The sequence below is a fragment of the Vulpes vulpes genome, chromosome 4, assembly GCF_048418805.1.
Source record: "Vulpes vulpes isolate BD-2025 chromosome 4, VulVul3, whole genome shotgun sequence".
NCBI lineage: Eukaryota > Metazoa > Chordata > Mammalia > Carnivora > Canidae > Vulpes > Vulpes vulpes.
Genome location: NC_132783.1, coordinates 128722892 through 128733844, shown reverse-complemented (window position 1 = coordinate 128733844; position 10953 = coordinate 128722892). Strand labels below are relative to the sequence as shown.

The following is a 10953-nucleotide window of genomic DNA, read 5'->3' as shown; positions in this document are numbered from 1 at the left end:
AGTCATTGGGTTAATACAGCAGGCTCTCATCTTCGCTTGATTAAATCAACAGAAATATTTCCAAATTCATATTCTGGGGTTCTGGCTAGCCATGAGTTTTTTTGGAGGACACTATTCATCCTAGTACGCCATCCTAAGGGTATAATCACAAATTTACAGGAGCTATAGTTGCTAAACTCTAGAAAGAGGGATACATTTAAGATATTAAAATGGTACACAAAATAAATGAATTATAAGTGGGCACCTGTTAGAGGAGGTCATTGAGAAGACACGGCCACTGGTTGACCCATGAATTGGACCTGGGGAAGCAGAGGCCCTCACCCCCTTCACCGTCATTGGAATGTATGTTCTGCACAGTGAAGCCACTTCAAGGACACTGTCTTAAGAGAGCAATGTGTCACTGAGACCATCTGGGCTTTACACCAACTGAACCCCGGTAAGGCTTCTACATAAACTCTTAAGATTTTGGTTTGCAGCTGCCCAAGACAAGCCTAGTATGTGAGCTCCCTTTTGAAATTCTCAGCAGGGCACTTCCAAGGTTGGAACCAACAGAATGGAATTTTCTGCAGCTTGGTCTCCTTCAGTCGTAGTAGGAGCTCTAAGTAAATTAAGGCTCACTTTGTAGAAATTCTTCACACTCAATGTTTTTAAATTTGGCATCCCATCTGCTCTAAGAGGCATCCCTCAGAACTGTTTCCATAAAGAAGAAATTCAAAAAAATTTTTTTCACTTACTGAAATATAGAAGCTTTCCCAACCCTTTGGGATCTGGTTTGGTAGTTTGGATAGCCGTGCAAATGGCTAAACTAATGGACACTTTAAAACCCTGGAAGTAATGAGGTGTGGCAAAGGACCATATGTTTATTTAGACAAAAGTACCTTCTCTTAATTTTCATCAAATATTTACACTGCACCATGGTCTTTGTGGCACCATTAGGTAGTAAATGTATCGAGGCCTAAAACAAAATTCTCGCCCTGGGGTGACAATGGGAGAAGCAAAAAATTGTGCACAAACCCAGAAGGAACATTTGGGCTGATTCTGACATGTTTTGAGCCATTCAGTCAATTCAAGAAGTGATTCTAGGATAAGATATGATTCTTGAGCAATCCTCAATCACTCCTCCTACAGTGCTTGGCATTCCTGAGACTTTCCAGGGTCCCCAAACCGGACCAGAACAGGTCTAGCAAAGCTCCATGAATAATCCTCCAAACCATCAGGCATCCCAGTCCTCCAGACATTGGAACACCACGGCTCTGTTCTCTGGGTCCTAGCGGGTCACGGAAGCGTGGTGGTTCTCGATCTTCTTGGGAGCTTCCCACCTGAAATCTGAAACTGGCCAGTACTTGCAGGGCAGGGAGCGATCTAGGAGAGACACTGGCCACTCCAGGTTGGTAGTTGCAGTTCTAATAAGCCAAGTGGCCTTATGTAGGAGGCTTGTGTCAAGTGGCAACAAGATGAGTGGATCCCCGGATCCCTTTGCCAAACCTTACAAGATAATGCAGAGGCCTGAACAAGGTTTGGTCACTATGGGTGTCCTCAAGGCTAGGTCACTCCCTCAAGGCTATGTCCACGGAGCAGCCCCTGGGAGCCCGACCAGCAAGCAGAACCCACTTTCCAAAGACAGGGGAAGCTCAGGATTGTCCAGGTGCAGCTCAAGGGTCAGTGGAGGTCATATCTTTTCCATGACCTTCCCCAACAGGGCAATATTAGCATGGTCTCCATTCCAGCTCCAGGGCTCTCCACAGGCCAACACACAATCATAAAAAAAGAAAAAAAAAGGTGCCAAATGGGTATTTCAGAGGCCCTGTGTTTGAAACGTGAGTTTGGAAGCCTGGATGGCATGTTTAAGGGGAAAAGCAGGTGGTAGCGCACATGGCCCTTTAGTGAAACAAAGGCCTTTGGGCCGTCGCTACCGGTGAACCCGGGTCAGACAGAGGCGCCCGGACAGGGCAGGACCCCGGGCCCGCTCACACACCTCGACGCTGCGGCCGCCCAGGGAGGGGCGGGGTCTTCCGCGGGTCCCCGACGCCGGCGCGGACCCCCCCGCCCCCCCCCCCCCGCCTCTCCCGCCTCCTCGCCCGCCGCCCGGCCCCGCCGCACCTCCGCCGGCCCGCGCCCGCCTCCCGCGGGGTCCCGGCCGCTTCCCCCGGGACCGAAGGGGAGAATTCCTGCGGGTCCCGGGAGCGCCAGGAGTGCGCAGCAGGACGGGAAATTGCAAAAGTCCTCGCCCTCCGCCCTCCCCGCGGTTTTCCCGTAACTCCCGCCCCTCGCGCTCGCCCCGCAGCTGATTCATAGCCCGGCGCGGGGCCGGCCCTGCACGTCCACGGGCGCCCGCGTCCGCCGCCCGCGCCCGCCGCCCGGGACCCGGGAGCCCGCCGCGGGGTGAGTACCCCCGCCCCCTCCCCTGCGCGGACCCGGCCCGGGGCTGCCGGGGGACCTCCGAGGGCCGCCTCCCTGCCCCGCGGCGCGCGTCTGCCCCCCCCGCCCGTCGCCGTGGGACTGCGCCGCCGACTCCCCCCGCAGCCCCTCGGCGCCCCGAGGCCCGGCCGCCCCCTCCCGCTCCCGCTCCCGCTCCCGGTGCGCGTGTCGCCTGGAAGTGGGCGGCGCGGAGCTGCGGGCGCCCCCGGGCGGACCCCCGCCCCCGCCTCCGCCACGTGCAGGGAAGAGGCGCCGAGCGCGGGAGACCCGGGCCCGCAAGCCCCCTCCCCCTCCCCCGCCCGCCCGCCCGCCCGCGTGGAGGGGCCGCAGGGACCCGCGCGGGACCGCGTGGAGGGGGCTGCGGTGGCTCCGGGAGCCCCGGCCCTGACACCCGCCCCGAGCCGCGAGGCGCGCTCTTGGCTGCCTGCTGGGGGCCGCGGAGAGACCCTTGGCGCCGACACGGGACACGGGGACAGGCTCATCGCCCCCCCCCCCCCCAGGAGGAGTGAGCGGGGGTGAGCGCAGGCTCCGACACAAGTGAATGCAGCGGCGTGTTTGAGGCGAGCTGCAGGGTCGGGGAGCTCGGGGTGTGATGCCCGAGTCTGAAGCTGACTTGGGGGTTGGTTCCAGTTACTCATCTGCTCAGCCTCGGCTTCTCCTGGGCGGAGTAACAGGTGCCTCTTAAGTTCCTGCTCAAGTAGGAACCAGGCAGTGCCCTGGGTGCTTTACATATACCAGCCCCTTGCAGCCTCACCCGTGAGGTCGAGGTCGGTAATGGTTTTGGCATTTCCTCGGCCCAGGAAGGCCCAGTTCTCTGAGCTTCTGTTCAGGAGCTTGTCTGTGGTCACACAGCTGACAGGTGAGAGTCAGGGATTGGCTTTGAAGTCTGCTTATGGGCACTATGTTGTGCCTCAACCTCCGGGACCCTTTTTGGAGTGGTCCTGGGGGCGGTGCCTCATTCCAGTCCTCCTTGGTCTCTCTCCTGGGCTGCTGAGATGGATGGAAGGGCTCCAAAGCGCTGTGCCTCAGTATCAATCTTGGATCTTTCTTTTTTTTTTTTTTTTTTAAGATTTTATTTATTTATTTGACAGAGAAAGTGAACACAGGCAGAGGGAGCAGCAGAGAGAGAGGGAGAAGCAGCCTCCTTGCTGAGCAAGGACCCTGAGGTGGGCCCCATCCTAGGACCCTGGGATGGTGACCTGAGCTCCAGGCAGACTGACTTTTAACCGACTGAACCACCCAGGCGCCCCAATCTTGGATCTTTTTAAAGCATTGAACTCCAGCTTCAGCTGCCTATTTAGAATCTTCAGGTCATGCTCACTTTGTGTCTGCCCTGGTAGCACAGAGAAGTATTAGGAGCTAAGAGTGGCAGGGAGCTCCGACCTGATGCTTGATTGCTGGGCAAAATTCATTCTCAGCTGTAACTTGCTTCCTGGTGACTGACACTCCGGCCCCAGGCCTGTCTCTTGTCCCAAGCAGATGTGTCTGAGCCTTTTACATCACAGGCAAGCTTGACAGGGTCCAACAGGACTCAGCCCACGGGGGGGAGGGGGGGGAGGGGAGGGGAGATACTTACACACTGGGTCTCTCCTTCTACCCCTTTCTTTAACCTGAAAGACCCACAGAGACACATCGAGGTGTTTCAGAGTCTCTGATGTTCCGTATAACTCCTTTTTTCCTGAAAAAGGAACCAAATCAAGAAAACTACTATGGTTTTGAAAGAGCAATCAGTGGTAATAGGCTCCCACAAGAGGAAGGAGAATGTTTTCTTTGTGGGAACTGGGCTGGGACATTGTTGGCTCGGGTAGAAGGAAATCTGAGTGTCATCTTGCTCAATTACAGGAACAGTGAGACCTGGCCCTCCTTTCCCTCGAGAGGGAAGTCCTCCTTGATCTAAAAAAAAAAAAAAAAAAAAAAGTGACATAAAGTGAGCATTTTTTTCCCAGCGACTGGCTTTACGTCCTTCCTTCCCTTCTCATTTTAGTTCTGCAGTTGGTCCTGGAACGAGGCAGAGGTTAGGGATGCCTAAAAATCTGCATGTTAACTTTCCTGCTTCTCCCTCTCCACTGCTTGTGCTCTCTCCTCAAATAAATAAAGCTTTTAAAAAAACTTACCATTTTATCATTTTTAAGTATACAGGTCAGTGTTATTAAATACACTCATATTGTTGTAAAGCCATTGCCACCATTCGTCTCTAGAACTCTTTCCATTTGGCAGAACTGACCCTCTCTCCCCATTCAACAATAACTCCCCATTCCTCCTGATCCCAGCCCCTGGCAAGCAGCATTCTACTTTCTCTATGAATTTAACGATCCCAGGTACGTCATATGAATAGAGGACTCATAGCATTTGTCTTTTTGGGGTTTATTTCACATAGCAAAATGTCCTCAAGACCATCCATGTTGTAGCAAGTATCAGAATTTTTTTGCTTTTTTAAGAATGAGAGATATTCAATGGTATGCATACACATTTGGTTTATCCATTCATAATGCTTTTGTTTTTAGCTATGTTTTGTTGCACAGAAGTTTTATTTTATTTTTTTTTATTTTTTGTTTTTTATAGAGCACTGCCTCTTTATTTGTGAAAGGAGTCATACATTTGAAGATAATATATAGTGCTAGACAAACCTATCTTTTTTTATTGGAGTTCAATTTGCCAACATATAGCATAGCACCCAGTGCTCATCCCATCAAGTGCCCCCGCTCATGCACAGAAGTTTTACATATTTGTGTAATCAACTCTGCACTCCTAGGATTTTTTTTTTTTTTTACTCCTAGGATTTTTAAAAAGATTTTACTGATCTATTTATTTTTTAGAGAGAGAGAGAGCTAGAGTGAGGAGTGGGAGGAGCAGAGGATAGATAAGGGAGAGAATCTCAAGCAGATGCTGCACTGAGCTCAGAGCCCTCCCCCTGACAGGGCTCCATCTCACGACTCTGAGATCATGACCTGAGCCAAAACCAAGAGTGGGTCACTTAATGGACTGAGCCACCCAGGTACCCCTGCAATCTTACAATTTTTGTACTTCATCTGGCTTAGGGAGACCTTTTTTCACCTAGAAATTATTTTAAAAATTATCTTCTAATACTTTTATTATTTTGATAGGTACAGTTAGCTCTTTACCAGATTTTTGTATGAAGTGAAAGGTAAGGAGGTAACTTAATTTCTTTCTAAAGTTTTATTTTTTTATTTTTATTTATTTATTTATTTTACTTTTTCTTTCTAAAGTTTTAGGCAGTTCACCCAATACCATTTAAGTACCCATATTTTTTTCCAGCTCATTTGAAATTCTGTTTTTATGGTGAAATAAATTCCTCCTCATACAAGAGTCTATTTCAGGACTCTGTTTTGTTTCATGGATCTGTTTTGTCTCTTCTTATGCCAGTACCACCCGTGTTAAGTGCTACAGCTTTGTTTTTATATCTAGTTGTATATATTTGTATTTTCCCCCCAAAAAAATTCTTTTTGTAATGATTCTTGTACATTTTATCTTTTGTATAAACTTGACAAATAGCTTGTCAAGTTTTAAAAACTGTTGGAATTTTTGTTGGGACTTCTTGGGTTTATAATTCTTAATAATTCTTCATGCCTTGCACTCCATTCTGGTATGAGCTCCAAGTATGGAGGAAGCAGTGGGAGGTGGAAAAATGCTGTGCTTTGGGGTGTGACTCACCTGGTTTCAAGTTCTGGATTAACTATATCACCCTATGTCAAAGTTACTTTTGACCTTGTTAGCCTGAATACCTTCATCTGTGTATGTGGATAATAATAGAATTTCCTTCATAAGATTCTTGTGGGGACTCAATTAAAAAATTCATTAATTCGGGATCCCTGGGTGGCGCAGCGGTTTGGCGCCTGCCTTTGGCCCAGGGCGCGATCCTGGAGACCCGGGATCGAATCCCACATCGGGCTCCCGGTGCATGGAGCCTGCTTCTCCCTCCGCCTGTGTCTCTGCCTCTCTCTCTCTCTCTCTCTCTCTGTGACTATCATAAATTAAAAAAAAAAAAAAAATTCATTAATTCTCTGGCAGAGAGTTAGATCTAATTCGTGCTAGTTAGGATCATTTCATATTAACTTTCATATCTTACTGTGGCCTCTGCAGTGCACTTCATATAGAAGGAACCAGTAAATCTTCTGTATGTATCAGTAGTACCCTAGGAGACAAAAATATGTAATCAATATCAAATATGGTAGTGCTTTTATTAAGCTTCAGTGTGCATATGAAGTCACCTAAGGGTCTCGTTTAAATGGAAACTTTTGGGCTCCCTGGGTGGCTCAGCGGTTTGGCACCTGCCTTTGGCCCAGGGTGTGATCCTGGAGTCTCGGGATCAAGTCCCGCGTCGGGCTCCCGGCATGGAGCCTGCTTTAATAAATAAATCTTTAAAAAAAAATAAATGCAAACTTTTAGTTGGTAGATCAAAGGAGTGATCTCAAAAACAAAAAACAAAAAAAAACAAAAAAAAAAACAAAGGAGTGATCTCAGATTTTGCATTTCTAGCCATCTCCTGGTGATGTCTTAATCCTTATGTTGAGTATATAGCCTTTCACTGGTATTTAAAATCATGCTGCTAGTGATACTACTTCCTATTGGATTAGATATGGTCAACAGAAAGCTCTTTATTTTCTTTCTTTTTTAAAAAAGATTTTATTTATTCATGAAAGACACACACACACACACACACACACACACAGAAAGGCAGAGACATAGGCAGAGGGAGAAGCAGGCTCCATACAGGGAGCCTGACATGGGACTCGATCCTACCACTCCAGGATCATGCCCTGGGCTGAAGGCAAACATTAAACCGCTGAGCCACCCAGGGATTCCCAGCACTTTATTTTCTGTAAAGTGCTTTCTCTTTATATTACATGCTAAAGAACTAAATTAGAGTTGTGTTGTTTCCTTCCTCTCTTCCTTCCTTTCTTCTTTTTTTCCCCCCAAAGGAAAGAAGGTTAGTGAGAGCACTAAATATGATACCAAGTTCTAGTCTTAGATCTGAAATCATTGAAGCAATTAACTACCTAGATTATTTAAAACTGTTGCTTTAAGTTGAAGACAGCCACATAAAATCTATCTAGTCCGAGTATAAAATCTAAAGTCAACGACAAGAAAAATCATAATTTCAAGTCTTACCAAATAGAAAAATGTAAGATATAAGGAACACCTGAAAAGTATAAGATAAAAAGAACTCTTGGAAACCATGGAATCAGGTCTCACTGTGTGAGAACATAGCCTGTGTCAACTCTTGAGAAGTTATAAATCAACAGAAGCTTTACTGTCATGTGGATAAATTTTTCACCCCTCACGTGATTTCTTGGTCACTTCTTTCTACACCCAGGCTTCCTAATGGGGGGCTTTGAGCAAGCATGCTGGTCTGTCAGAGGGGAATGGCAGTATGTTTTTTTGACCTAGGACATTGATTACTTTCTATATTTGAAAATGCCTTTTTTTTTAAGGGGGGAGGAGCAGAGGAAAGGGAGAGAATCTTAAGCAGGCTCCACACCTAGCACAGAGCCTGATGCGGGGTGTGATCTCTTGATCCCTGAGATCATTACATGAGTTGAAACCAAGAATTGGACGCTTAACCAACTGAGCCTCCCAGGCTCCCTAGAAAATGCATTTTTAAAATGCCTGTATTGTCTCAGGACCCAAGAGATCACATTTTTGTACAGAAACACATGACGTGCTCATAGGCTGATCTAGTACCTAAAAAATTCCAACCTTTTTTTTAGGTCTGTTTGACTGCAATGGATTGGGTTTGAATCACAAAATACTGTCAACTAGTTTAACTTGTTGGGGTATATGGTTCAAATATGAAATTAGTGGAATTGCAAGTACTTGCATTCGTAAATATATGTAGAACATGCACATGTTTTTTTTTTAATTTTTTAAAATTTTTATTTATTTATGATAGTCACACACACAGAGAGAGAGAGGCAGAGACACAGGCAGAGGGAGAAGCAGGCTCCATGCACCGGGAGCCCGATGTGGGATTCAATCCCAGGTCTCCAGGATCGCGCCCTGGGCCAAAGGCAGGCGCCAAACCGCTGCGCCACCCAGGGATCCCCATGCACATGTTTTAAAGAACACTTTATGTCGCAGAATTACATAGCATGAGAGAGGTAACCATAATTTCCCTCATCCTGCTCACCTCCTTTGCCTCATCCCAGCTCTAAATTTCTAAGTGTTAGTAGTTGGGTGTGTCTCTTGGGGCCAGTTTGGATGCTTGAAGTAGAAGACAGCAAGGCAGAAATAGATATGCAAGAGATTTGGGGGGAAGCCCTGAGGGGTAAAGAAAGAAGGGAGCAGGAGGAGGGAGAGAAAGCCTACAGACCTAGTGGGAGGTGACAGGGAAGCAGGAAGACTGAGAAGGAAGCGCTTCCACCTGCAAAGCAGTTCTGAGAATGTTTTGCCCAGGCCAATGGCGAGACTTCAATCAAATGTTGCGTATTAGTGGAGTCCCTTGTTGAGTAGAAAAGGTTTGACTTGATCGTTGGCTGGGAGCAGCCTGAAGAGACTATGGGCTGGGGTGTGAATGTGCAGTGGATCCAAAGGTACAGCCGTGGAAGCTGCCAGTCATCTACATTCCTGCAGTAGGTCCTTCTGAAGAGGGTGCTAAGTGGCACGGTTGCACGGTTGCACACCATTCTTGTAGAGGTGTTTGTGTGCACGCACTATTCTGAAACTTGCTTTTTCACTCAGTATTTTTGGATATTCTTTAGTGGCAGCACATAGATCAGTTTCATCCTTTTGACAGTTGCATAGTATTCCTCAGTGGGAACGCATCATCATTAAATTTTCTGACTCTTTCACAGATATTTGGATTGTTTTCATTTTCCCTAAATATTAAGAATCCTACATGAATATTCTTTAAAATACATAATTTTTGTGTACAGACACACATACACAAGCATGCTATCTATAGGACAAAATTCCAGAAATAGGATTTCTGGATAAAAGGGAACGCACACTGAAATTTTAATAGCTATTGCCAAAATGAGCTTGGTAAAGTTGTACTTTTTGACCATCAGTGAGTAACAATGCCTGCTTCAAACTCTGACCAGTGCTAGGTATTAAAATCTTTTTTAGGCTTTGCCTGTTGGACACCACACAGACACTCTTACAGACATACACAATTACTATGGTAATTTGCATTCATTTAATTATTAGTGATATTGTCTAGTTTTTCTTTATTCCTTTTGGTTATTCGTATTTCCTTCTTTTTGAATTACATATTCATATCCTCTGCCATTTTTCTGTAGGGTTGCTTGTCTGTTTTTGACTGATTTCTAACTTCTGAGAGCTCTTTGTGTTTTAGGAATAGCAACCCTTTGCCCTAAGTATTGAAACTATTGTTCCCAGTTTATTGTTGGGCCAATTATAGCACTAAAATTTTTTCAGTGTTCATTTAATGAGTGTACACTCTATTGCTTCTAGGTTTTATATCATGCTGAAACAGATTATACAAATATTCTAGTAAGTTTAATGTTTGCATATCTTGCATTTATATCTTTGTTCATCTGGAATTTATTTCATTGAAGGGAGTGAGGCAATAGCAATAATGATTAAAAATTAACTTTAACTGAATTTTCTATGTATAGATTCTCATAATCTCATTTGATCTCCATGCCCATCCTATGAAGTAGGTTCTTTATTCTCATTTTAGAGAAAAGAAACTAAAGCTTCAATGGGTAAAGTACCTTGCCCACGTTGATATGATTATTAAGTGCCAGGGCAGTGATTTGACCCTCAGCAACGTTACATCAGGGCCCACACATTTGACTATTCCAGCTTTCTTTTCCCTCTGCTTTAATCCTAGCTGGAATCACAAGGTCCACGAATCTTTAGTAAAATATTACTTAAAAAAAAAAAAAAGAAAATCAGCTGTGCATAAGGGCTCCTAAATAAGGAATGACCTTACAAAACTAGTAGAAACACTTACCCCGGAAGGTGTGCTTGAACCTTCTTCTGGGCAAACCTCCCAGTGGTGGATACTTTAGGAGGAAGGGATGGTGGAATTGGAGTGAAGCCCTACAGGTGGTCCATCCTGTGCTATTATGGTGGAGCCCTTTCAAAAGAGCCCCCAAGGACAAGTAGCAGTGCTGGTAAAAAAAAGAAATAAAGACAGATGAATCTGAGAATTGGGGGGAATGGGCAGCTCTTCGTGCTGCCACACAGAACTCTCTCACAGGGAGCACACACCCCGACACCCGAGCACACGTCCTGGATGAATAGCTTCTTTCTTTAAGACAGTATTTGCATGTGACATCATGAGGCACCCAGCCAATTTTGAAGCGGTTGGCAACACACTCATGTTCTTGGGAAGCAAATGACTGGTCATGTTGCTTCTCATGGGGATTATTTATGGTGAGGAAACCTCCCAGGAATAAATATTTTGGTAATGACAGAACAAGAAGTGCCAGTGAAGGAGGGCAGACTTCTTCTACCTCTGGTGAACCTTGTGTTTTGTTGTGCATGGGAGTGTTTGTACTGAGGGACACTCAAAGGCATCTCCAGTTTGCCCAGAGACAGGATTTG

At 46.0% G+C, this 10953-nt stretch overlaps 1 protein-coding gene across 5 annotated transcripts in view; it reads left to right on the top strand.

Moving 5' to 3' along the window:
- Positions 1-2268: 2268 nt before the first annotated feature.
- OSMR (oncostatin M receptor) overlaps positions 2269-10953 on the top strand; it is a 52708-nt gene continuing 44023 nt past the window's right edge. For 2 of the 5 annotated variants that reach the window (XM_072757051.1, XM_072757050.1), the window contains exon 1: positions 2290-2382. The gene's annotated coding sequence lies outside the window, so the exon portion shown is untranslated. Of the gene's footprint in view, positions 2383-10953 lie in introns of all 5 variants that reach the window. The other 3 variants (XM_072757054.1, XM_072757049.1, XM_072757053.1) reach the window with 3 other exon arrangements.